We start from the raw sequence: 25,437 nt of genomic DNA on the forward strand, positions 1-25,437 counted from the left end.
TACTCCCTCATAGAAAAACCAAAACATCTCAGAAGAGGGTTTCTCACATTTCAGATTCTGCAAAGGGTTTGTAAACAAGTATATATAACTGGTTATATCATCTTGCACTAAGTGCTCTCATTTTACCTTGTTTGAGTGGACTCGCAGATCAAAGGGGAACCTCATCATCGTGATTGCTTGGTAAAGAAACCAGCATTTACGGGCTAACCTGCAGTTTGAGCCCACACCGACTAATCATGATTGCTGGAAATTGTCTCCTGTCAGCACAAGGGAGAGAGATTCCTTCCCTACCCCACGCAAGCTTTGCTGAGCTTCCCTCCATCTGAGCCAAGGAAAATACTCTAACATCCCTTAATGAAGTATTAAATGGAACTCATCACTTCAGTACTGAAAGAAAGGAATAAAAGGTGTTTAGAGATAACATTTATTTCTTACTTACTTCCTGGCACCAAAAGAATACCACCTCCTCCTAAATCTGCTGCAAAGGGTGTGGTAAAAGAACTGCTTTCCACCCCTCTGGCCCCACATCTGCGATGCACGAGGTGGTGCTAAAATAGGAAACTGCAGGTTTAGGGTGCAGCACCTTCGGTAAACATCTCCAGCGCCTCCCTTTAGCAGCACAAATAATTACAAACAAACGTTGAGAAAGCACACTCCATAAAAAGTATTGCTGGAGCACTTGAGCAGATCCCTGCTCCAGTTTTTGAGGCTGTCCCAAATACCAGCGTGACAGACGTGTTTATGTACACTGCCATGAAGCAGAGCTGTTTGATTTAGTTTCTCAATTATTTAAATAAACATTTGAACTGACCTAGCAGTGATGCACAGCCTGTATATTTTAAGTAAGGTGTAAGATTACAAAACAAGACAAACAAAACTAGGCATTCCCTCTTAACCCCAATAATTATTAAACCTTAAAATCAGAGAATTTGGTCAATAATATGGATAAATCAGCACTTAAAAGGGTTGCATCACCACACTGATTTCAGATCTTATTTACAGCATTTAGGATCAATACAGTAAGAACTTCCACAACCAGTACATTTAATAAAGTAGGGAACCCACACCGCATAAAAGTTACACCTTACAGGAGACAGAAGTACAGGTAATAGACTATATTTTGGCCAAGTTACAAACCATCCATTTTAGTGCAAATAAAATGCTTTAGATAACTGGTTTATAAGCAGCTCCATAGAAAGCTGAAGGCCACATTTAACAGCAGCTTGATCAGGACATTTTGATTTTGGATGATGAACAAATGCTATTTTAGAATGTGTTTTGCCAAGCTCTAACCCTGTCAGAACTGTCAGGATAAGATATTTACTGACATGTACACTAAAATAATAAGAGGTTACAAGTGCTTGGCAGTTGGACTTGATACATGAAGACCAGCTAGCAAGGCAATTTTTAGAGGACACAAACCTCTTCCCTTTGTGACTCTGGAGAGCTATGAAATACTTGGCAAAGGCTAGCCAGAATTTGGCATTTGTACCTAATTTGGGAATGACTGTCAGCTGCTCTCCTCTTAGAGGATGCACAAGCTCCAGCCTCCATGCCACTACAACAGCAGACATCTGGACCACTCTGGAGTGAGACCTGCAGCATTCCTGCACCAGAGAAGTGTCTGTACCCTGCTGTCACATCAGTGCAACTACTATAGAAGTTCTTGCAGGTGAAAATATTTGAAAGCAAACCCAGCTCCCAGTCTAGGTTTAGCCCTGTCACAGTCACACAATTCAGTCATGCTCTGTCAGCCCCAACAACTTTTCCTGCATGCTTCCAGCAAAACACACAGTTGCCATGCTCCAAGGGAAACTCAATATATAACCCAAGGGACAAAGCTGCTCTGCGAGATGGAGGCAGGTATCACACAAGGAACTCTAAACATCCTAATTTTATCCAGATCATGGGTCTTGCACTTTTCTAAGTCCCCACAGAGACAAGTTTCCGAGGCAGAGTGGTTAAGAGGAATCAATGGATTCAGCAGCTGCTCTATAACTATTTGTTACAAGGCAGCTGGGACTACCACAAGCAGGTTGTAAGGGCAGTAGAGATGCTAATGTACATCTGAATGCCTTGAACATTGGATGCCCTTGTGAGCTATTATTCCCACCTCCTGTCAAACAAAACCAAAACCAACCCACCCCAAACAAGCAAATGCTGTTTGAAAGGCATCTAGCCTCCCGAAAGCATTTTGTTGGAGGTTACTATCAGATAACACAGATGGATTACCTAAAACATCCTTGGTGAATTAATCTTTCACATGCTAAAGCTACTTTTCTTGAATATCCATAAGAACAAAAACATTGCTGCAATAGTGTCTACAGGACTAGGCAGGCTTCTTCTAGGAAGGGGAGAGTTTCTCTGCATTAAAAAGGTATTTAAAATCAACAAGTCATAGCCAATGTTAATTTAGCTGTAAGATTCAAAGTGATTGCACTTGAGTCATTCTACAGATACAGGCCTGCTGACATAAAGAACAGGGCAGTGAGAGGTTCAGCCTATACAAGCACGATTGATTGTTTAGAAAACAAAGCTAATCTAGTGGTTGTTTCTTTATGCAATGCTAATTGCATACCAGCTGGAGTGCCTTTCCAGATCATTCTTAGAGGCAGAATGAATTTGTGGTCAGATAATATCACAGGTATTTCTCTAAGTAGGCAGAGCTGCTTTAATGTGTGCAGGCACTGAAAGCAGCATATGTGAAGAGCAAAACAATGAAGGCAACACCAGAACTGAAGTGCACAAAGTAGTTTGATACTGAAGTGTAACAGCTGAGCTGGCAGGTTATCGTACTAGACATCTAATATCCTCAGAAAGGGATGGGATCCTCTCTGTAAAGTGCACTTAGAGAACAAGCAATCTCTTTTGCTCATTCTATTACCCTGGATAGATCCTGAAATCTCAAGCCAAGGGGGAAATCCAGAGAAAGAAGAAGAAACCTGAACAGCCAACAAGATGAATTTGGCTTTGTGCTTTCTTTGTTTAAAGAGACACCAAAATACACGTGCAGTTAGTGTAAGCTATCTTCAGAGGAAGAAATATAAAAGGGACTCCACAGACTGAGTGTAAATAACAGTTACAGCTTCAATTCAGGACTGAGTATGTCCTAATAATTTTAAAAGGCACACCAACTACAGCTTCGAGAGTGGATGCTGATTTGAAGAATAAACAGGAACAGCAACATCTTGCTTAGATAAATCTTTAGAATTAGTCTAACAGGCACCTAACATTAGAGGACCTCAGCTCAGGGACTGTAGGGGTATTCACAGAACAGAGGAAGAACTCACTAAACTGTGAGCTGATCAGTGAATGCTGCCTTCAGTGCTCTTGCTCTGAGGCTACCTGCTTATGCATCTCACCAGACTGACAGGAGCATTCTCTAAACTTGAGTAATAGCATCTAGCAAGAGTGTGGGCTTCATGAAGAGAGTTAAGTTAAATAGCTCTCATTCATAATCTGTCATCCACACACCTTTATTATAGTGCTTGAAGTCTGTGGTTCCATCACTGACTTTTCCTCACCTTGCTCCACTCACATTCAGTCTGGATTCATCTCTGCTGCTCTGCTCAGATGGCAGAAGAAATACCAGAACAAGAGTTTTAGTCTCTACTCTTTTCTGTGGTTTAATCATCTTTATGGTTTGGCAGCAGCTGTTGGGAACAGGCACACCACAAGACAGGGACTCAGCTCTGTAAGCTCTCAGAGCTTTCTGTTCTCTGATCCTGAAAGTATAATGGATGCAGAGTCTTCTCACTGTTCCTCTGGAAAGCTGAGCCTGACCTCACAGTATTCCAAATGTTACATTTCCAGCTGCCTGATCTGTCAACTCCTAATCAACTTGCAACTTATTACTGCAAGATTCTACTTGCAATAATATATTAAATTTCTCAATTTTCAAAACTGTCTTGATGTTTGTCTTCCAGGAGATTGCCCACAGCAGCATCCCAAGCTAGGAGTATCACTAATGGCAGAGGTCAGACAAAGGATGATGGGAGCATGCATACACCTGGCTGAAGCAGTTTGGTGTTTCTGACTAGATAAATTTCAAAGGGATGTTCTCTTTCTGCGCTGCAGAAGAAATCAAAGGCTTGCATCTATGGGAGGAAATAGGGGAGACCAGGAGGACAGTTGTCATATCTACCAGGGGATGAGTTAAAGTTACAAAAGTCAGGCACTTGAATGAATACTGCACATATTACCTAATCACAATTTTTCAAAGAGTTTTTCATCTTCAGACTATTTCTTTAAACAACTGTTCTACTTTTAACTGAACACTTTCTCTTATCAGTTTATTCTGGTACAAGATAATGGCTTGGCTTCCACCCCAGTTCCCATGAAGATAGTTAACACTTACACATTCCTTTCTTTAACATCACAACCAGCTAAATCCACTTATCGCACATGGAATTGATAAGGGATACAACATAAATTCCTGAATTATTTTGCTGTCTCATTGTCTGCAAAGCATTTATAAGTAACAGTTTATTGAAATTAACAAACTTGTCATTCAACTTTACCACCCCAAGTCCTTGAAAAGCAGACAAAATGTTGTTACCTTCATATAGTGATACATATAGTACTAAGTATTTGAAGTGCTACACCTGCTTGAAGTATAAAGCTGTTAAGAGCAGGCAAACAAAAAATATGAAGTGAATGAAGCAACTGGCAATTATCCTGGTGACATTAACTTTGTCTAGAATTTATAAAAGCCTTGTGTAAGCACTTTGGCATATTGGATAGCTTGTTATAGGCCTCTGGTTCAAGGAAGAGATTTTAGAATTGATACTAGACAAGTAGAATTGCCTGAATTGGGTCACGCAAGAAGTCTTCCAAGAAAATCCTACTCTGAAACACTTGAAGGTTTTAATAAATTAGCAATCACGTAGGATTTCACAAGTCTTAATTAGCAGTAGGATGTGCCATGCATTCCTGAATATATTCAGGCTCTGTCAAACTTTGATGAAACCATCACTGAAGTCAGTGGGACACTCAGACTCAAAGGACATTACAACAGCTCCCACAACTTTTGCTGTGAAGAGTAGCTGGAGTATTCCAAAACAGTATTCCCAAGAAGGGTTTCAGGAGCTTTCTGGTGTTGGTCCAGAAATATTATCAGCCCATGCACTGAGAGCAGGTTTACTGAACAGGGATCTCTCTGTAAGGATTCAAAAGCATAGTGTGAAATAAAACCAAAAACCTAACGAATATTTATTCAAACATTGCTTCCTGATAGTGGAATGTGCAATCCCTTCCCTGATAGAGAAGGGATTGCACATTTTTTAGGAAGATCTGTGGATTCCAGCAGAGAAGCACAACCCAAGTCAGTATAACCTGTTGAAATGAGATATTCTCACTTTTGTCCTAATGTTCTTTTAGAGGCGAGGATCACCTCATATGACAAATGATTCCCCATCAAGCACAACAACATTCAACCAAACACTTCAGTGAGCAAAGCATGCTGTACATCAAATTGAGCCAAGCAGAAAAAAAATGAGAGAGGAAATAATCAAAAGGACAGGAGCCAGAAGACATGACCACAAAGTCTGAAAGGTATGAGATTATTTCTAAACAAAGTCTCAACAGAGGGTTTCAAATGTAGAAGCTGTTGAAAGAACAGCATGACCTGATCTCTCCATCAGGAAGGTAATGAGTGGCCCAAGTTGTAACAGAATTAGAGAATATTTTCTAGATGCAATGGGTAACAGAAGTGCTTACCCATCACAGGAAGGACAACCAGCAGATTCACTCCTTCCTTGCCCCACTCATGGATCAACTTCTCGTGGCTCTACAAGCTGAGGTTGCTCCCTGCCATTCTTTCATCCTCCTTGTGAGCACACACAGTTTCCCATCTCCCAGAGCCCACAAAGGCACAGACATTTGCATGTGCTGCATGTGTAGGTGTGAGTCTTCAGCAGTAACACAGGAAGCTGAGGAAGAAAACTATTCATTTCTTGTAGCTTGTGAACAGTAAAGTACATCTAGTATTTGACTAACAAAATCTTAATGCAAGTTACTGGTCAGTTCAGAGGTATTTGACATTTTACACTTTAGTCACTTGTCAGAGTGAGGAAGCCCTTAGGGTGATAAATTTCATGGTTACTGAACCTTATTTTAATGAAATGCATGGCTTGTCCTTCTGGGCTGTGTTTTATTTTGGCAACTTTACTGAGAACATTGTGCTTAGTCATTTTACTTTTTCAATTACAGGACCAGCGTATGCAATAAGCTAATGTTTTTATCGTTTGAATAATCACCTGACAGATTTTCAAGAGGAATAAGATTTGATTAAAGCAATCAGCAGTTAACCATAATATATCCTTAAGTGTTTTAGGTTTTGAGAGCCTAAACAGATTTGAAATAATTTAATGTTGCTTTGTACAGCAGTCAAGATTTAACAGATAAAAGAGGGGCACCACATCCTTGTTATGTCATTTAAGTGAAATCCATTTATCATCCTGTTAAGTTTTTATTCTTCCAGTAACAAATTTCAAAGTGCAATGTATTGCCTCTATATAAAGATTTCTGCAAAATACATGGGCAGACTTTTGACCCATAGACTTCTTTAGAGAAATACATATGATCATTTAGTAAAACAGGCATAATTCAAAAGGTCACTTCCATTTTGTTTTAAACCTTTCCTTTTAAGCCAAAAGACATTTAAGTTTTAATTCCACATTAAAACAGCCATGATGTGACACATTACTATCCTTGTATTCTGGTTTTCAATCAAGCTGCAGTCAGTTTATGTTAACTTAATTGGGGTAGAGAGTTAGGGGATAAAAATGTCTTAGTTTATCAGGAAAAAATAAAACCTGCAGGAAAAGTGTTCACATGGTGCCTGTAAAATTCTTCCTACTTATCTGTAGTAATGTGAACAGCAGCATGCATAACTCAAACAAGTTTTTGCTATGAAAGCTTTTTCATCTTCCTCTGAGGACTTTGTGTGACCTTGCTCACCACTCATACATGAAGTCTGGAAAAACACCATGAATATAAAATGTGAAACTGTATTCTGTATTTTACCCAATGAAAGAATACTTGTCATGTTACAATGAGCATCAACCAGGCTTAAACCTTCACTGGCAAGAAGAGCAAAACTCAGCCTTCAAAATGTGGAACTGAAATTTACATAGACAAATTTCCCAGGTATGAAATGTGAATTCCTTCTGAAGAACAGAGTAACCAAAACAGACTCCAGTTTACTTTAGAACACATGGGCTAAATCAGCCATCTGGGTAGGATCTTCAGAGGCTTGATCCCAGATTTCTTTGCTGAACAGAAAACAAACTGCACACATGTATGTGCCTTCTCATACGCTTTTTATTAAACACTCCCTACCATGAGGAGCAGGATGGACAACCATTTGCTGATATTAAACTATTTCAGAAGCACTAGCAGTTCAATGTTGCAGCCACAGCTGAATCCCACCACTCCGTGAGCACTGACACCTGTCTGTCACTTTGGATACATCTTCCCCACATAGGCTGGGAGTGAAACCCCCCACCTACCCGATGAAAAAAGCTTCCCAGACTTTCAGGCTTCTGCAGCACAATCTACAGTTTAATTCTGCACCTAAACTACTTAGTCTTAGAAGGGAGCGAAGATCTAACATGAAATTACAGGCCCAGATATAAACAATGCAGGATGTATTCATTGCTCATGTAAGCCTGCTGTATTTTCATTATTCCCTGCAAGGTTGGAAGAGTCACAGCATTATTACAAGCCTAAGCCCTTTCAGATGCAAAAAGACAGACTTGTGCAGCTTTAGTCTTAGCTGTTCACATCAAGCAACTTAGAGCACCAGTTTGTCCTGCGAGGCCAACAAATTAATGAAGGAAAATTCTGGGCTCTTGCTTGCTTTATCAGATAGGATGGAATAGAGAAGTTTCCAGCCTTGGCTTCCTGCTTTCCTCTCAGTCCAGCCCAATATTTTAAAAATTTCTCTGGTGAAAGCCAAGAATTGGCCAGTGTTCTTGTTTTTCTCATTCTTTGAAAAGATATGACTATTACCTAGACAATGAGAAAGGAAGTTATTTAAACCCTACATCAACAGTGAGTAAGAAAATGAAGTTTTATAATGGCATGAGCATAACTGCATCAGGTAAGAATTAAAAATTATGCTGGACAGTTATTAATGCAAAAATAAGGAACCCATTTTTATTTAATATTTTGACATAGGCAGGCTTCCACTACGTTACAGGGAAATGCAATATTAATGAACTGAATGCTGCTACTGGAGATAAACCAAGTGTTGCTTTCATTTGCACAGTCCTTTCACCCTGACCACATTAATTTAGATGCAAGAAGGAGAGGATAGTGCATAGTGAAAGTATTATAAATACAGAGTTGAAATATTCAAACACATGCCCTTATTAGAAAATATACCTTTAGTATTAAAGCTTGGAGAACCACCACCAACACCTCTTTATTTCAGACTATTTTTCTCCATAGAGAAAGCAATTTTACTGTGAATGCCTGAAGCACAGAACTGCAGCAACTTTCTTATCCCATCTTCTAGGGCAAGATCTCCAAATCTTTTTGACAGCAGCAATTTCTGCATGTAAAGCTGAAATCTTATTCCCTAGTTAAATAATTTGTCTTTTGCAGGCTATGGTATGTGTGTGTGTGTATATCCAGTTAATACAATAATTATATAATTATATGTAGGGACTTAAAGCTTTCTCTGGTAGTGATGTTTGACCATGGGCCACTTAGCAGCATGGCTTTGTCAGTGGGTAGCCCCTAAAACTTCAAAGGCCGGAAAAGGCCATCAGGGACACATCAGTTACTAAGTTCCAAACAGATAGAATGAGGCTGTGATCCACAATCAGGCCAACTCACCAGGTTCATTGAAGGACCCTGCAAGTGAGATACTCAGCAACACACAGACTCCTCACAGAGCCACCCAGACAGGGAGTCTGTTGACAAAGAGCTTCTTAAGGAGGCTGAAGCGCAGGGAACAGCGTAGCCAGTATTGTAGCAGTGATAAATTCAGGCATTAATTACAACCAGTTATTCACTAACCAGCCTTAACAAAGAACTGGAACTGATCTCTTAGAATGTGTTAATTTTGGAGCATAGTTAATGAGGAAGAGAAAACTACTAAGTGCAGTTGAGGGAAATACCATGCAGTGCTGGCCTGCTGGAATGAGCTGGAAGTTTGTAGTCTGATGAATGTACATGTTTTGTAGTTTGCAGTAACTGAGCACTGGGGTTCTTCTGGTTTTGTTTATTTGTGATGCAGTGAAATTGTTCAAGGAGCAGAGTCAAGTTTATACTGTATATCCCTGAGACTCATTAGGTTTTACAATGACAAAGTGATGTTACAGACATCTAGCCATGACCAGGCTAAGAATACCCCAGGACAGAGGGTATTTATTTATCTTAAGTCATCACACCAAGGCTATTACTTGTCCACAAATATATCCTGCTGCTCCTAACTAGTAAAAACTTACTAACAATGTAATACCAAACTCACTAGACACACAGGCATCTGATGTTAGCACAAAATTCACTGTATGGGAACCCAAACCCTTTTATATACAGCTTAATTGGGGGCTACCACACAATTGAACAGCAATGGTAGTGTCCAGGTCATATGCATACAAAGAAGATTAGAAATCCCACCAGTGCTACAGGGTCAAAAGGCTTATTTTCAACTGGCACCCTGAATTGTCACACAAACTATTCCAGAGCAACTGTCTGGAAGGGGACACACCTTATCTGATTCAATTCCATTTCTTCAGTAGACTGAAAGATCTGCTATGCAGCTGCATAATGAGAGTTTTGAACAGACTGTACCTGGAAGATGACAAATTAGAAAGGTGATTTGAAAACAAAGCAGCAGAAAAAGCTCCAAGTGTAAGGCCAGAAATGACTGTAGGAACATGAAGGGAACAGGTAACTGCCCAATCACTCTCTCTTTTCAGTTCATTGAAGGGAATTTGACTTTTAGGAAGGTGGAAGTGCTGCGATATTGGAAACAACTAGAGTCCCTCTGCACTGAGAGGTGGAAGCCTTTTCCCTCTACACCAAAGTTAGAAGCAGAACAAAAGCCAAGAAAAAGAACAAGCCTACATCACAAGCTGATTCCTCCAGCTACGAATCAGACAGCAAACAGGACGTGCACTAAAAGTGCTGGTGTTAAAGCAAGCTGTGCATTTGTTTTGGGTTATTTTTTGAACTCTTGGGAGTTAGCTGGCCAGCCACACTACTCTAAGGAGCAATAGTTCAGACTGTCAGATCACTCCTTTGGGAGTACCCGGAGCCAGACTGTTCAGGCCAGTGTACTTGCTCAGATATTCCCCTCATGAAATGAGAAGGATTTTTCATCATGCCTTCTCCCCCCCACCCCCACAAAAAAAGACCAAACAAAAAAAATCAACCCCCTCAAGTTACCTGGAGACCCAGATCCAGCATCAAAACTATTTAAGAGTTGACTCCTGTTTCTGTTATTTGTACCTCCATGTGATTGATAAGAAAGTTGCAGGTTAAACAATGCTCTTTTAAACGTATTCTGGAAGACTGTTTGCTGTGTGTAAGTGATGATAGGAAATTAAGTGGCACAGAAATCTGACTGCTCTGCAGTCATCGCTTGCTGGGTTAAGCCACTGGTTTCTGGATGTGGTCCAGAAAGATTGATCATATATTCAAGGGCAGAATGCAGAAGATAAGAGTGACATGCCGTTGTGCTTTTGTAAAAGAACACTGGGTTCGGCCCCCAGTTAGATCATTTATTTATCTGGCACTGAAGGGTGATAATGGCTTGTTTTCAAGTCTCCAAAATAAATGAACTACACTGCATGCAGAAGTAGTCCAGGCCAGCCAGCAGAGGATAGAAAATATGCAGGGTCAGCATAACACTGGTTTCAATTTCAGTTACAAAAACATTTGAGCTCTCATTTAAAACAAGATGAGGAAACTAGGTCCTCTCCACTCTGCTGAGAGAACCAACCTTCCCTCCCCAGAATACTGAAAAAATCCATTTCAAACGGTTCAGCAAAACAATTCAGGGTAACACCTTTCTGCTGCCATTTACACACTAGAATTTTCTTTAAAGTATCTTTGGCTTACTCTAGAGACTAAATCTTATCTCCTACCCTTTTGTGCCTTGCTACATGGGCAGCAGCTATTGACTGACAATTTCAGTCCCCTCCCAGAACACCTCAGGCCACCAGACTAGTCAGTCTTCATATAACACGCAAAATAGATTGAGTCAAGCCTGAAGTGTCAGGCCAGCCCGGTCTCCTAAAGCTAAAGTTAAATAGTCTTTATCCTCCATAAATGGGAGTCCTGGAAATCAAGTCTTCCCCATCTTTAACTGGGTCTTAAGTTTTGGTAGTGGTCCACATTGTAGAGACCAACTTCCCATCATCTATAGATTGAGGATTGAGATTCATGTTTTGAGCAGAATACATGCCAGCAAGAGCCAAACCAAGGTCAGGAACAGCTCTTAAGCCAAACCAAATCATTACCCAACAAAAGCCCTGTGTCCTGATGCTTGCCAGAGTCACTTGCCAAGAGCAAGTTTGATGAGGAAACCTGGCTGCTTGTCCCGAGTTGTTACAAAGCCGTATGCCAGCTGCAGTCTAAATGACTGCACAGCACTTGTTGGAAGTACCAGCAAGAAGGGGCTTTAGTTAATAGCCACTGTGTGCCAGTTAGGTCACAGCACAAACCACTCCATGGCTCAGACACCGCAGTGCTCTGAACCCATCACTGAGATGCCCAAAGCCCAGTTTTTAACTCAAGGCAAATTCAGCGTTGGGCAACTCTATTGGAGGTCTAGATTTAATAGCAGGAAATCAGCTCTTTTTCATGCAGAGTACCTTGTTTCACTTGGAGGAATATTATGCTTCTTCACCACACTAAAGAGTAATAATTTTATTTAGAAGAGCAGTAATTACTCAGTGCTTGGATACAAGAGCCCCTCACAGTCCCAGAAGCAGGATATTATATCTGTTTACCAGCAGAAGCTTTGGGTAGTTTCTCTGGGCAGGGCTGTGACCCAACTGCAAGATGTGTGGGTAACTGATAAGCTGCTGACTGTAAAAGTCACCTGACAGCAGCTGCTTACTGAAAGCGCGCAGTCCCTAGTTCACAACACGCCACAGCTTAAGAGTGTCTGCTGCCATGCTTGGTTTCTGGGCTGCCCAGCATCTCCTGTCTGAAAGGTGACCCTCAGGATGAAACATCAGCTGTCAAGCTAGACACATGGTGTCACTCATCCTGACAGCATTCTGCTTCAACTTTGACAACTGGATTGTTTTCTCGTTTTGCATGGAGCCTTAAACACACAACAGCTAGAAAGTTTATTGGACTTGATACAGCCATTACTGGGCAGGTGTAATGTTCTGCTTAGAAAAAGTATTGTTTCACTCATGTCATGTTTAATGCTGGTATATTATGCTAAGCAATGCTCTCTGCACTCTGTAATCCCCAAGTCAATGGACTACTGCTGAATCAAAGTCTTCAGTAAGGCTGACGCTAAGCTGAAGGACCATGAGCTCCAACAGAACAGGTATCAGATCAGTTAACCCATCTCTAAGGGAAACAACTGCACACAAGGCTGTTCTGTTGGCAGTTTTGGTGAATCTTATGCCTATAGCTGGAATAGGTCACAGCTTGGCATCTTGCAAATATTACAGATATAAAGGTCATGGGAGTGACCCTTGCAAAACTAAAACACAGCACAAACAGTTCTTCACATTACTCATTACTCCACAAGCTGCTAAAGCTTCCCCCTCCATCACGACAGCCTTGTCACTTCCACAGGGCTCTCCTGGCAGATCAGCTGGAAAGCTCCATTAGCTTTGCCTCTGTTCAGCATGCTTTTACACTATTAAAAGTAGCCTATAGCATTGCAGTCAGTTTGAAGGGCAAGTGAAGCTTGTTTTTGTGTCAAGCATGACACCAGCACACATACACTGTTGCTCAACAGGCACTGCTTGATCATTTGATGAAATTATTTTAGGATGGCTTATGTTGTTAGAGGGGCAGACAAGTTACAGACCACAAGTTAAGCTCAAAAGCAGCTGCCAGCTCCAGCTTCTTGTGAGGAGCAACATGAAGAATTTCACTGGTTTTACCTGCCACGCAAGTAGCAGTGCCCACATACTGCCACTGGAACTGGCTTTCTACTCTAGGAATTGATGCTGGAAGTCATAAGAAGCTCAAATAAGCAGTGCATCACAAGCAGAGTTTACAGACTAAGCTAGACAAGATCAAATGCTCCTGTGTAAAGGAACTGTTTATAGCTTAAATCAGTGTCTGCTGAAAGCCCTGAAGTGCTAGGTGCAGCTATGTTCACAACTGCAGGCATCACCTGGCATGTCATTCCAGCCATCATTTTCCCACCCAGGAATTCATGACCCCTAAAGCTTCAACATCTTTTCCAAGCTGCTCAGTTGGCAACATCTTTTGACTGTAAGAAAAGTTTCTCAAATGTTAGATGCAGGTTCACTGGTGAATTACTCTACAGGTACCATCCAATGTTAATATTCTCCTTGCTTTTATAAATGATCCATTTAAGTTTATACAGGGATAGAGGCAGAGTTCATGCATTCCTGCCTCAGCATACAAGCAGAGCAACATTATATTACCAAGTCTTCACTCCTGGATTCTCTGGCAGCTAGAAAGTTGAGTGAGTTTAAAGGTAATTAACCTTGGAGGTCACAGCCCTGTGAGACAGGTCCAACTTCAGCCTGCTCTCTCAGAGCCCGGATTTCCACCTGGAGGAATCAAGGCAGTTACTTCAGAAAGCTCCTGAAAACAGGCTCAACACTTGCTTCAGTGTGAAAACTTAAGGTCACATGCACTTAGACATACAAGCATGTGCATTGTTTCAGTCAGAGTTACACCACGCTTCACTGGAAGCCACGAAAATATTCCACTTGTGCCACCCCACTGAAAAGGCACATGAACAAAGTTGCACTTCTTGAGTTTTGCTGTAACACAACACGGAAGGAACAGCAGGTTCACTAGCTGTCAGTGTTCCTGCCACCTTCTCATGACTAATAAGGACACCTCCAGCAAAAAACCTCCCAAGGCAGCAAAATACAACTGTACTGAAAACAGACTGATTTTTTTAGGCACATTTCATCTTGGAGGGAGAGGATTGCCCTCAATTGCAGGCAGTCCCCACAGCATCCAAGCAAGATCACGTCAGCAGATACTGCTCATTCCTTTCTCAGCAACAGACTCCCAGAGAGCAGCAGGCTCCTGCAGGAGTTAACCCACAGCTACACAGGAGGGTTTATATGTAGAACCACACGTTTTCCTTTTGCTGAAGATGCCTCAGTCATACATAATTGAACACAAGAACTGCTATCATTTACCTGCTCGGAGAGACACAAGCCAACCCATGTAAACCAGCCTCTGACACTACAAATAGCAAACTAAAATAGAAGTTATTCCACTGATCCCACCCATTACATCATGGAAATTGTTATTTTGTCATGAAAACTCCCTTAAGTATCCAATTTAATCTCATTAATAGAGGAATGAAGTTCTCACTTCCAAGACAGCAGCTGCCACTACCTTTGACATAAACAGGAACTCACAGATGTTTTTGGATGCATCAGAGACTACTGGATGCATCTTTAGGAGTTTAAGGAAGTGTCAGCATTTCAAACTTACAGTAAAAATCACTTCTGTGAGCATTTATAGCCAAAGTGTCAAGTAAATAGTTTAATCTCTTGTCTGAAACCTCTTCCCTTATTTAGGAGGGGAAAAATTAGGCATGTTGAACATTTCATCAATCCAGTATAATCACTAAACAAACCAAGCAAGAAAGACCTTATCTTTCACAGTACTGGCAGGAGGGAAGAAGTCACACAAGCCACAGCAGTGCAATCACAACAGCAACCCCCCTCTGCCAGATATTTACAAAAAAGCCCGACTTGGGGAGGGAAGCAGAAAGTATTTACCAGCTCACTCTTTGAGCTCAAGCACCTGCTCAAGCCATATTTCATTAAATATTTTAGTAGCACGGTCTGATCACAGCAGTGGAACATGACACAGCTCACACTGGAGCAGTTTTTGCAGAGCACAGAGGATACATGCTGTAACAGTGCAATTCCTTCCCACGGATCCTCATAATGATGCAGTTATTTGGCTGTGCCCTGTACCTAGTGCTGCCTCTCCTTGTAGATCAAATTCTTGTAACATCTCTTTTCCTGAGGGAGGAAACATCTCCTCTAACATTCAATATCCTGCAATATCTCTCCTATGCTTTCCCACTTGTAAGTCCCTGAATTAGCCAGGCTCCAGAAACATTGATTCACTCACCGCACCCAGTGCCAAGTCAGAGCCTCGGCAAAATCTTTTCCTCCCCTCCTTTTTCCCCTCTATACCTACAGCATACTGAAGGCAAAGCACTTCAACAGAAAACTGCCCCATGGAGAGAGTATTTTTCAAGGTCAAGCAGAGTTTCTGCACCTGCTAAAGGTGCTAAATTGAGGCATGTTAAGAGTTGCAGATCACTGATATGATCTTAAGGAAAACTGATGCATTCATGGAGTTTTAAGAGCAAAGTTGGAAGTAATTTCTTTCCCTAGTACCCTCCCACCATCATATCAGGCAAGGAGAGACTCAATTGTTTTGTGATAAAGCTTTGAGATCAGGTGACAGATTAAGCGCGGAATTATTCAAATGGCAGACTATTGAAGTTTAATAGTCTGAAAAGGCACACTAATTTCCATCTTTGGTCCCTTTGTCAAAGTGCTCTTCCAACGCAATCTCCACCCAACACAATCCTAAAGGGCACTTAATGCAATCTGATGAGAAAGAGGTGGCTATCTCAGACACCCCAAACAAGCCTCTCCAACATGACCTTACTCATTCCTCCATTCATTCCTCATCCCTTTCCCACCTCAGTAGCCCATCTCCTTTGACCCGATTTCTCACCACAGCACGTGGCATTTCCAATTTCCACCTCTGCAGCCTAACATGTCCCTCATGTCCCAAGATCCTCACTCTTTCCATCTTCATGACTACACATACCCACACCCCAAAGCTCCTCAACCCTCTTACCTTTTCAGTCCCATAACTCCTTCACCCTAAAAGCTTTTCAGCCCCTAATCTCAAACCTTCCTCATCTTCACCCCAAGGCTTTCCTCACCTTCACCAGCGCCTCACCTTCCTCACCCCAAACCCTTCCTCACCTTCACCAGCCCCTCACCCTCCTCAACCCAAACCCTTCCTCACCTTCACCAGCCCCTCACCCTCCTCACCCCAAACCCTTCCTCACCTTCACCAGCCCCTCACCCCAAACCCTTCCTCACCTTCACCAGCCCCTCAACCCAAATCCTTCCTCACCTTCACCAGCCCCTCAACCCAAATCCTTCCTCACCTTCACCAGCCCCTCACCCCAAATCCTTCCTCACCTTCACCAGCCCCTCACCCCAAATCCTTCCTCACCTTCACCAGCCCCTCACCCCAAATCCTTCCTCACCTTCACCAGCCCCTCACCCCAAATCCTTCCTCACCTTCACCAGCCCCTCACCCCAAATCCTTCCTCACCTTCACCAGCCCCTCACCCCAAACCCTTCCTCACCTTCACCAGCCTCTCACCTCCCTCACCCGAAACCCTTCCTCGCCTTCACCAGCCCCTCACCCCCGTCACCCCACAGCTCCTCAGCCGCCCCTCGCCTCCACACGCCGTCCTCACTCCAGACACCCCTCACAACCCAAGCTCCCGCCGCCCCTCTTACCTGTCCCCGGGTCTCCCCCAGCACCCGGGACCTGCTCCGTGCGGCGGAGGGGGGAGGCGGCGGCGCCGGGGAGGGCGGGGGGGGATGAGGGAGGGAAGGAGGGAAGGGACGAGGTCACTGACGGCGGCGCGAGCGCGGCGGCACCGGGCAGCGGCGGCCGCTTTATACCGGGTCCTCGGGAACCGGCACCCGCTTCCGCTTCCGCTTCCGCCCCCTCCCGCCCCCGGGGTCATGAATATGCAGCGAGAGAGGCGTGGCCTCCCGGGGGTACGTGAGGTGTGGATTATGAATATGTATCAAGAGGCGTGGCGGCCCTCGGGCGTTGGGCGTGATCATGAATATGCAGAGAGGGGCGTGGCCTCGGGCAGGGTGGGGACGGGTTGGGGGCGTTGCTGGGTGACGGCGGGCAGGCTACGGGGGCGCCCAGGCCTCCGCTGCAGGGATGCCCACGTGAGGGGAGCCGAGGCGGGCGATGGCGGGGCCGGTGTTGGAGGGTGACAGCGTCACAGAGTGACACACAGTATTCACCAGTCGAGTCCCTGCGCAGGACAGCCCCAACAATCCCCAGCAATCCAAACAAACTCTCGTGCCTTCGAGAGCTGTCCAAACACACCCTGAGCTCTGCTACGCTTGGTGCTGTGACCACTTGCCTGGGAAACTGTTGCAGTGCCCAACTACCCTCTGGGTGAAGATCCTTTTTGTAATATCCAACCTAAATTTCCTGGACATGACATCAGGGCTGTCTCTTGAGTTGTGTCACTGGTCACCACAGAAAAGAGATCAGTGTCTGCCCCTCTTCCCCTTACAAGGAAATTGTGACTGCACTGAGTTCTCCCCTCAGTCTCCTCCAGGGTGAACGGACCAAGTGTCCTCAGCCGTTTCTCATATTCCTTGTCTCCTCAAAGCCCTTCAGCATCTTCAATACCCTCCTTTGGTTGCTCTCTAATAGCTTTCTATCTTATATTGTGGTACCCAGAACCACACAGAATATTCAAGGTGAGGCCCCCCCAGTGCAGAGCAGAGCAGAACAATGCCCTCCCTTGCCCAGCTGGTGATGTTGTGCCTGATGGCCCCAGGACATTGTTGGTCCTTCTGGGTGCCAGGACACTGCTGGCCACAACAGGCCTATTCATCTTGCCATCAACCAGGACCCTCAGATCCCTTTCTGAAATGCTTCTTTCCAGCATCTCATTTCCCAGTTTGTGTAGCAGGTTTTCCCTCTGCCCAGGGTTGAAGGATAAGCCTGTTGGCACCGTACCTGGGTTGAAGGGGGGCTCTTGGTTGGAATGGGAGCACGAGTGGCAACCTGAGGATGGGTGGAGGCTCTGCCTGCACTGTCCCTGCCAAGGTAGTGGGCATTTGCACAGAAACAGAGCACAGACCCCCTTGCTCTTCTCAGGCAAAGTTGTGCCAAGTACAGGCGCAAGCCAATAACTCGGAAAGTGTAGGAGTGGGTGCTGTTCTCTTCCTGAAATACTGCAAACATGCTGGCCCCAAGTTGCTGAAATTGTCCATCATGAAGGTCAATAATACCTTTTCCTCATGTTTGGCTGCAGTCAAGGTCCCATCCTGCCTCCCCACCTTCCCCTGCTGCTCTGCCCACCAGAGCCCACGAGCTGCCTCTCCTCATGTCCAACCCAGCCCTGTGACGGGGTATGTGCCAGGCCACCATGGAGAGGGTGACATGTGGCATTTATTATGTATTTTTCTGCAGAGCACAACCCTCAGCACACAGCGCCCAGTGACTCTCAGGACATGAAAACACTTCATTCCCCATGGCAGCCATAGCCCTGCCAAATTGGAAGAACCCTTTGCAAACTTGCCATAAAAGACTGTGTTGTTTTAGCGCTGGTGTGTGTTTTTTTAATTCCCAATTAAGGTCTCCTAGCTTTAATTGTGCTGACTGCATTGTGCCGGCTAGCATGATATTTAATTTTCATTACTTACATAAACTGGGGATACATAAAGCAGCCTGCAAGTGGCATGTAAAAATGCACGTTGCGTTGCATAACTGTAATTGTTTTCTGTTTCTTGACACACCATTAAGTTGATATTCCAAAACAAGTTTTTTTAATGGTGAATTTCTTCTTCTACAACTCATGAATAAATAAACCGCAAAGCATACCAGACTTCAGAAAAGGAAAACCACAGAAGGCAAAATGGAAGAACTGTACACATCTATTAAAAAGTAAGATGAATCTTGAGTCTAACAGAGAGACTCGATTACAACTCCTAAAGAAAAATAAATTGAGCAATATTTTGTTCTATGATGCTATTATCAATATGTTTTTTGTTTTAGGCTAATTCAGACCGAGGGCTGAAAAGCATGCATGACCAGTCATGCACAACTCACTAAATTAAACATCCTCTGGTGAGGATGTCCAAAGTCCATTCAAAGAGTGATGGTTTTTAAGACATACTGCAGATGTTTATAAACACAAAAAGTGGCCAAATAATTATCTTAAGTAGTCAAACGGTGAAGATAAAGGATACACACCCATAACAGCCCAGTGTAACACCTACTCTTGACAGCAAAACAACATCCATTGTATCAAAACTGTGATACACATGAATAAAATATTAAAGGTTTTTCCACAGAAGAAACAAAATATACCCATATTTATAGAAATGTCTAATGTTCTCTGGTAAGAAAAAAGTCTTTAATGACTTTAGTGGAAATTCTGAGACCCTAACACACCTAAAAACAACAGGAAAAGATCTCAAGGTATCATTACAACTTCTAAGATGTGCTTCTTGTTACCCATGAGTTTGTGGCAGCCTCAGCTACCTCATGTTTTGACACCTCATTTTAAAATAACTGGAAAAAAAATGTAAAAGTACTTTTTTTTCACTCCTTTTGTTGCCTGCTGTTGCGGTGAAGTGTGATCCTTACCTCAGCCTGACATTTTAGACCCGTTCTGGCAATGTCCAGACATGTCCAGACATGTCCAGATATTTCTCCATGGTATTTCCTCATGTTATTTTCACTCAGAAGTTGTTAATTCTCAGCTTTTAGCTGAGCCTAAAGTCAGAAAGGGGAATTTTCCATAAACCAAACATTTTAGTTTAAAAAATGTGATTTTTTTATATTGAATGAGGGGGTAGAAAAAAATCCAAGGAAACAGACCCACCTTTTCCCTCTGAGGTTCTTACTCAACTCCAAATATTTAACCCATAATAAATAAATGCACTCTCATGTCTTGGCAGGGGAGGAACGAGTGTCAGTCAGGAGCCTGATGTGCTGTCCAGACGTGTGCTGCGTTTGCCTGGGAGAGAGACTGGGAGAAAAGCCCCTGCACTGAGGCTGAGAGCAGGATTGGAGACAACCCCTGAGCACTCCCCTCAGGTCCCTCCTCAGCAGGGTGGCGAATCCTGTTCTTTGGAGAGTCCCTAGGCAAGGTGTAGGGATTTGAGGCACTTCAGGGAGAGCTTTTTCTAAAGAAAGCATCCAGAAGTCACCTTAAAATCTCTCCCTGGCTCTTGGCTTGCATGTATCCAGTGAGTCATGTAGTTGGAGAACCCCCCCAAGGTACTGATCCCTTGCTTACCCTCACTTCCCCTGGTTTGCTTGGCATGGAGTACCCAAGGACTTTAAAAGAGAAATAACCTACCGGACCTCAAACCACTGGAGAGCAGCATCCTGCTCCAAACACCTTGCCTTGTGTCTTGGCATAGATGCTGGAGCAAGGGGTCTTCCCTATTTAATGAGATGTTAATCAACCAGACAGCAGGCTCATCAACAAGCTGCCATGAGTTCTCTGTACTCTATTTCACAGGTACTTGGCTTACCAAATTGTTATGAAAACTCACTATCCAGCCAAGCCAAACAAACACCACCCCCAATATTATTTTACACGCGTGTCAAAAGAAATAACTTGCCGCAGGCCAAGCGGGTGAAGGAATTTTATGAGGCTGCGGCTGATCCTCCCTTCTCCCCTCCCTTAGACAGTTAAAGAAACGTTTGCATGATGAAAGGGGTAAGGGAGCAGAGGACAGCTGGTTAGGAATTAATGAAATGTTTGAGCATTATCATGCGATAATGGATTTAGCTGACTGTTTGCCAGTGTTCAGATCTAGTGTGAATTGCTTTATATGAAACAAGGGAATTCCTAGATTATACAAACCTCCTGAGAACGCTGCTGCTCCTAAATCCTTTCAAAGCTTAGATTAAAAAAAAAAAAAAAAAAAAAAAAAGGTAATTCTCCCTCTGGGTGGACAGAAGTCCTTGGGATTGTTTTGACTTGCTTTCAGACTTAATGATATTTGACACAGCCAGCTCTCTGAGGTGTCTCCTGATTGGGAGTGGCCGTGGGTTTGGGAAGCCTGAGGCTATGCTTGAAGCAAATCTGAGCACCCAGAAACCCAGGTGAGGTCTCCCAGCCAGGACATTTGTAAACAGGACATGAAAAATGAGTCTCAACTTTTACACATTTGGCCTGTAACTCAGCCCCAGGGTGATATATCTGATGGGAGACCCAGACTCTGGACTTGAAACTGCTGTTTATCCGTCTTCCCACCCTCCCCCAACACATGCTGTCATTACAATGGAACTTTAATGGCTGTACAAAATGGCCCATGTCCCTTGATGCCTAGTTTATGTTTTTTTTTCCCTAAAAGCATTGGGATGCTTCTGTTTTTTTCAGATGTGAACTTGTGGCTAGTCAACTAAAGGTATTTTTTCTGGACACAGACAAGTCTCAAGATGGTTTTATGAGGAAGAGCAGGAGATTGTGTGAATTTGTGACTGGCATCCAGACAGGCAGATTTTCAGGTCCATTCAGGTTGCCCATGTTAGCCAAAATTGACTTCTAATTCTGAGATCCAAATGGCTTCCAACAGAACTCAAGGTGTAGAGTGTGACTCAGCCCTTTGCCCTGTCACCAGCCCAAAGTCCACCCATCTGGAGCCAGTTGGTTCATGCCACCCCAGAGCAATGTCAGCAGTCCTGAGCAAACAGGGTGGTGGGGGTGTAGGTTCCCTTTGCTCTCGTCCTGCACTGAAACCTGGAATCCCCCTGTGCTGGGCATTGGTGAGGTCACACCTCAAATCCTTTGCTTGCTTTTGGACCCCTAACAACAAGGACATTGAGATCCTGGAGTGTGTCCAAAGAAGGAAAGTGGAGCTAAGGAAGGGTCTGGATGACCCTTCTGGATGAGTCGCTGAGGGTACAGGGGGTGTTCAGCCTGGAGGAAAGGAGGCTGAGAGGTGATCTTATCACTGTCTACAAGAGAGATGATAGAGGTGATCTCCATCACTCTTGGGGAGATAGTTCATTGGTGGACTTGGCAGTGCTGGGTTAATGGTTGGATTTTATGTTCCTAAAGGTCTTTTCCAACTGAAATGATTGTATGACTCTAAAAGCAGTAGCTATAACTTCTCTCACATCACCCTCATATGGGAAATAAACAGCTCATAATAGCAGTTCTGTTACAAGGTGCTCCTACAGGCTGTAGGATTGGGTTTGCTGCTTCTGCCACTTGTGAGGTCTCATCATGAGTTCATGCCTTGAAGAATGAGAGCTCCCTGTCATTATTTTCCTGGTTTGCACAGCTGAAACCTGGTATTAATGGCTGCAGAAATTATCCTGCCTCTTGAGTTTATGTGGTCTATAATTATCTTCACAATAAAACTGTGAGGAATTAAGCATCAGAATAGTTTATAGATGTCAAGGGGTGACGTGACAGTCCTTCAAGAACTGTGGCTTTCAGTTCTCAAGTGCCAAGAGCAGTTAAGATGCTGCTAGATAGCACTTAAGAACTGCGAGGCTTTTTCAGTTCAGTCACTGCTTCCCTTGTCTTGGAGAGATCAGAACCTCTATTTTTAATTAATTTTTTTACTTCTGTTTACTTTTCTGTTTCTCTGCACTTGGGTAATGAGCTGAGATTAGTCAGTTTTCCTTCTGAGCTGCCTCTTTTGAAACCATGACTGTGATGTTTATGAGGTTTCCATTGCTGCACAGGGATATTTGTATTTTGGTTGCTCTATTTTTATTGAATAAATGATATAATTTCATCATATTATGTGTGCAGAGAACCAAAATCCTGAACCGAAGCCTGAAGTACAGGAGACTGTTTAAGTCTGAGATGATTTTCAAGTGACTTAATTCACATTAGCTTTACCCTGGTGAAAGCTGACTGGTAATATTTTCAGTTTACACTCGTGAATGTCTAAAAAAAGACCAGTTACTCTTCTGCTTGCACAGACTCCTGCTGCCTCCCATAAAGCCAAATTTTCTGAAATTTCACCTCAGATACGTTGTGGCCTTTCAGTACTTAATGGAAGCTTATAAAAAAAGATGGAGAGGGACTTTTTATACAGCCAGAAAGTGATAAAACAAGGGAGAACAGTTTTAAACTAAAAGAGGGGAGACTTAAGATTAGGTATTTAGAAGAAATTCTTTACTGAGAGGGTAGTGAAGCACTGGCATGAATTACCCTGAGAAGGTGTGGGTGCCCCATCCCTGGAAATGTTCAAGACCAGGTTGGATGGTTATTGGAGTCACCTGGGATAGTGGAAGGTGTCCCTGCCTGTGGCAGGGGGATTGGAATGAGATGGGCTTCAAGGTCCCTTCCAACATAAACCATGCTGTAGTTCTTGGTTGCTTAATGCTTTCTCATAATAACACGATGTTTCATGGATTAATTAATAGATGATAGGCAGTTGTGCTAACCCAGAGAGAAGAAAATACCATTTCTTACCGGATCACCACACAATTGCTTAGTTTGTAGCTCTAGACACTAAGTGGTGACCTCTAGTTAACTGAGCATCTATCCCTGTTCACACTGCCTGCTTGTTTTGCAGCCTTGTGGCTCCAGCTGGATTCAAACTTTGCAGGTGTTACTGGGCGCACTGTTTTGATCACCAGGTGGGACCTGAATCCTCTGTAGCCTTCTTGGAGGATTCATTTTACTCTCTGCTCTGCTAAGGCCTGTTACAACCACGTGCTGTGATTTATCTCATCTCTCCCCTTGCTTAATCAGTCACATACCTAATTGGTGTTTGCAATATTTTGGGTCCCAGCATAAACAAATTGTTTAGCCCTGTGTCATCAAAACTGCATCTGGACAACCATCAGCATTCTCCATATTTTTGGAAAATCCTAGGAAAGAACTCAGAAGCTACACCTGTGTTAGTGTCTTCTGCAGATATGACTCAGTGTTAGCAGAAGCCAATGAGCAGTCACAGAAATGGACACTGTTGTGCTGGCTGTATTCAAAGTGTTTTCACATTTCCATGAAAACATGAGTAACACTCACCTGGGTGATGAAAAAGCAAGTTGGATTGGCACTGGTTGGCAACGGGATGGAAAATTAGTATGTAAAGAACCTAGTGATTAAGATAATGAAAAACAATGTTAAGAGTCTTAGGTGAAGCCAAGTTTTGTAGCCCTCAAGCTTTTAGTTGTGAAATTGTTGGCTCTTGTGTTGTTTCTGAAATAGAAATCTATTTAAATTACTTAAGCAACCCAAGTTTCAAGAATAACCCCAAGCAGGCTGTTTTACTTATGACTGAGAAACCAAATTGGGTGAATACTTTTTATTCTAATTGCTTGAATTTCCAAACACAACCAGAGAACCAAACAGCTGCAGACCCTAAAGTGTTTGTTATGAAAGTAATTTTAAACTTTGAGGAAAAAATGAAATGCCAAAGTTGATTGGAGTGGAAATCCCCTACAAAATACTGAGATTTTTTTAGGATTCTTTAAATCATTCCCCCCCTCACCCCCCACCCGCTGTTCCTAAAAGCTGAGTGTAAACTGAAACATTCACAGTTTTTGAAATTAATTCAAAACAATTGTTTTGAGTTAGTTATGTTTAGCAATTTCCTCCTTTTCCTAGACCTGAATGTCACCCCAGTCATTGATTTTCATGGACTGTTGGACTTGTGAAAGTCCCTCTACCTGAAGTACAATGTGGATACTTCACACCACTGTTCTTGGGCTCTAGTTTCGCTTTTCAACCTAAGTGATTTTAAAACCACTTACTCACAAAAGGAGTAACTTTTCCTTTCCTTTTCATCTCCTCGTGCTCTATAGAATCACAGAATATCTCAATTTGGAAAGGACCCATAAGGGTCATTTACTCCAGCTCCCTGCTCCTTGCAGACCCTAAAACTAAACCTTATGACATTGTCCAGGCACTGCCTAAACTCTGTAGGGGCCCTTACAAAGAACCCCACAAATACAGTGCTGTCCTTAAATGACTGCACTGGATAGAAACCTTTTGGAATGTGGGATAGGTAATGCAATTTGCAGAAATTTTTGTGGGGATAAATACATGGCAATGCACTGTGGAACCCCAGAACTCCACCTGAGGAATTGTAAGAGTTTAGTATTGGGATTAATCAGTTCATCTAGTTGATTTAGTAGAAAACCCTAAAAAAAAAAAAGAAGTATAATTTTCTGTTGAAGAAACTGCATGCATTGACTCATGCCATGGTCCTACACCTTGTGTGAGCCTGCCAAGGCTGGCACGTCATGGTCAGGCCCTTTCACAAATCAGCCTCCAGTTCTCACTTCTGACTCCTATAAAAACAGCTTCATTTTCCACTTTCTCCTCAAACAATTTCATAATTTTCCCTCAAACACTTCCCAGACCTTCCAAGGGCTAGAACACAACCTGCTGAAGGGGGACCTGAAGGTGTCCTATGTGCATGAACACTGTGCCAACAGCAGAGGCCAAGAAGATTAGGATGGAGTTGTGCTTTCCTGATGCTCTTCTTC

General features: G+C 43.1%; 1 protein-coding gene across 1 annotated transcript in view; it reads right to left on the reverse strand.

Moving 5' to 3' along the window:
• The window catches only part of SLC45A4 (solute carrier family 45 member 4), a 62,806-nt gene extending 45,934 nt beyond the window's left edge, over nt 1-16,872 (reverse strand). Inside the window, exon 1 of the mRNA XM_059867754.1 lies at nt 16,716-16,872. The gene's annotated coding sequence lies outside the window, so the exon portion shown is untranslated. The remainder of the gene's footprint in view (nt 1-16,715) is intronic.
• Between the last annotated feature and the right edge of the window lie 8,565 nt (nt 16,873-25,437).

The sequence above is a fragment of the Haemorhous mexicanus genome, chromosome 1 (assembly GCF_027477595.1).
Source record: "Haemorhous mexicanus isolate bHaeMex1 chromosome 1, bHaeMex1.pri, whole genome shotgun sequence".
Taxonomy (NCBI): Eukaryota; Metazoa; Chordata; class Aves; order Passeriformes; family Fringillidae; genus Haemorhous; species Haemorhous mexicanus.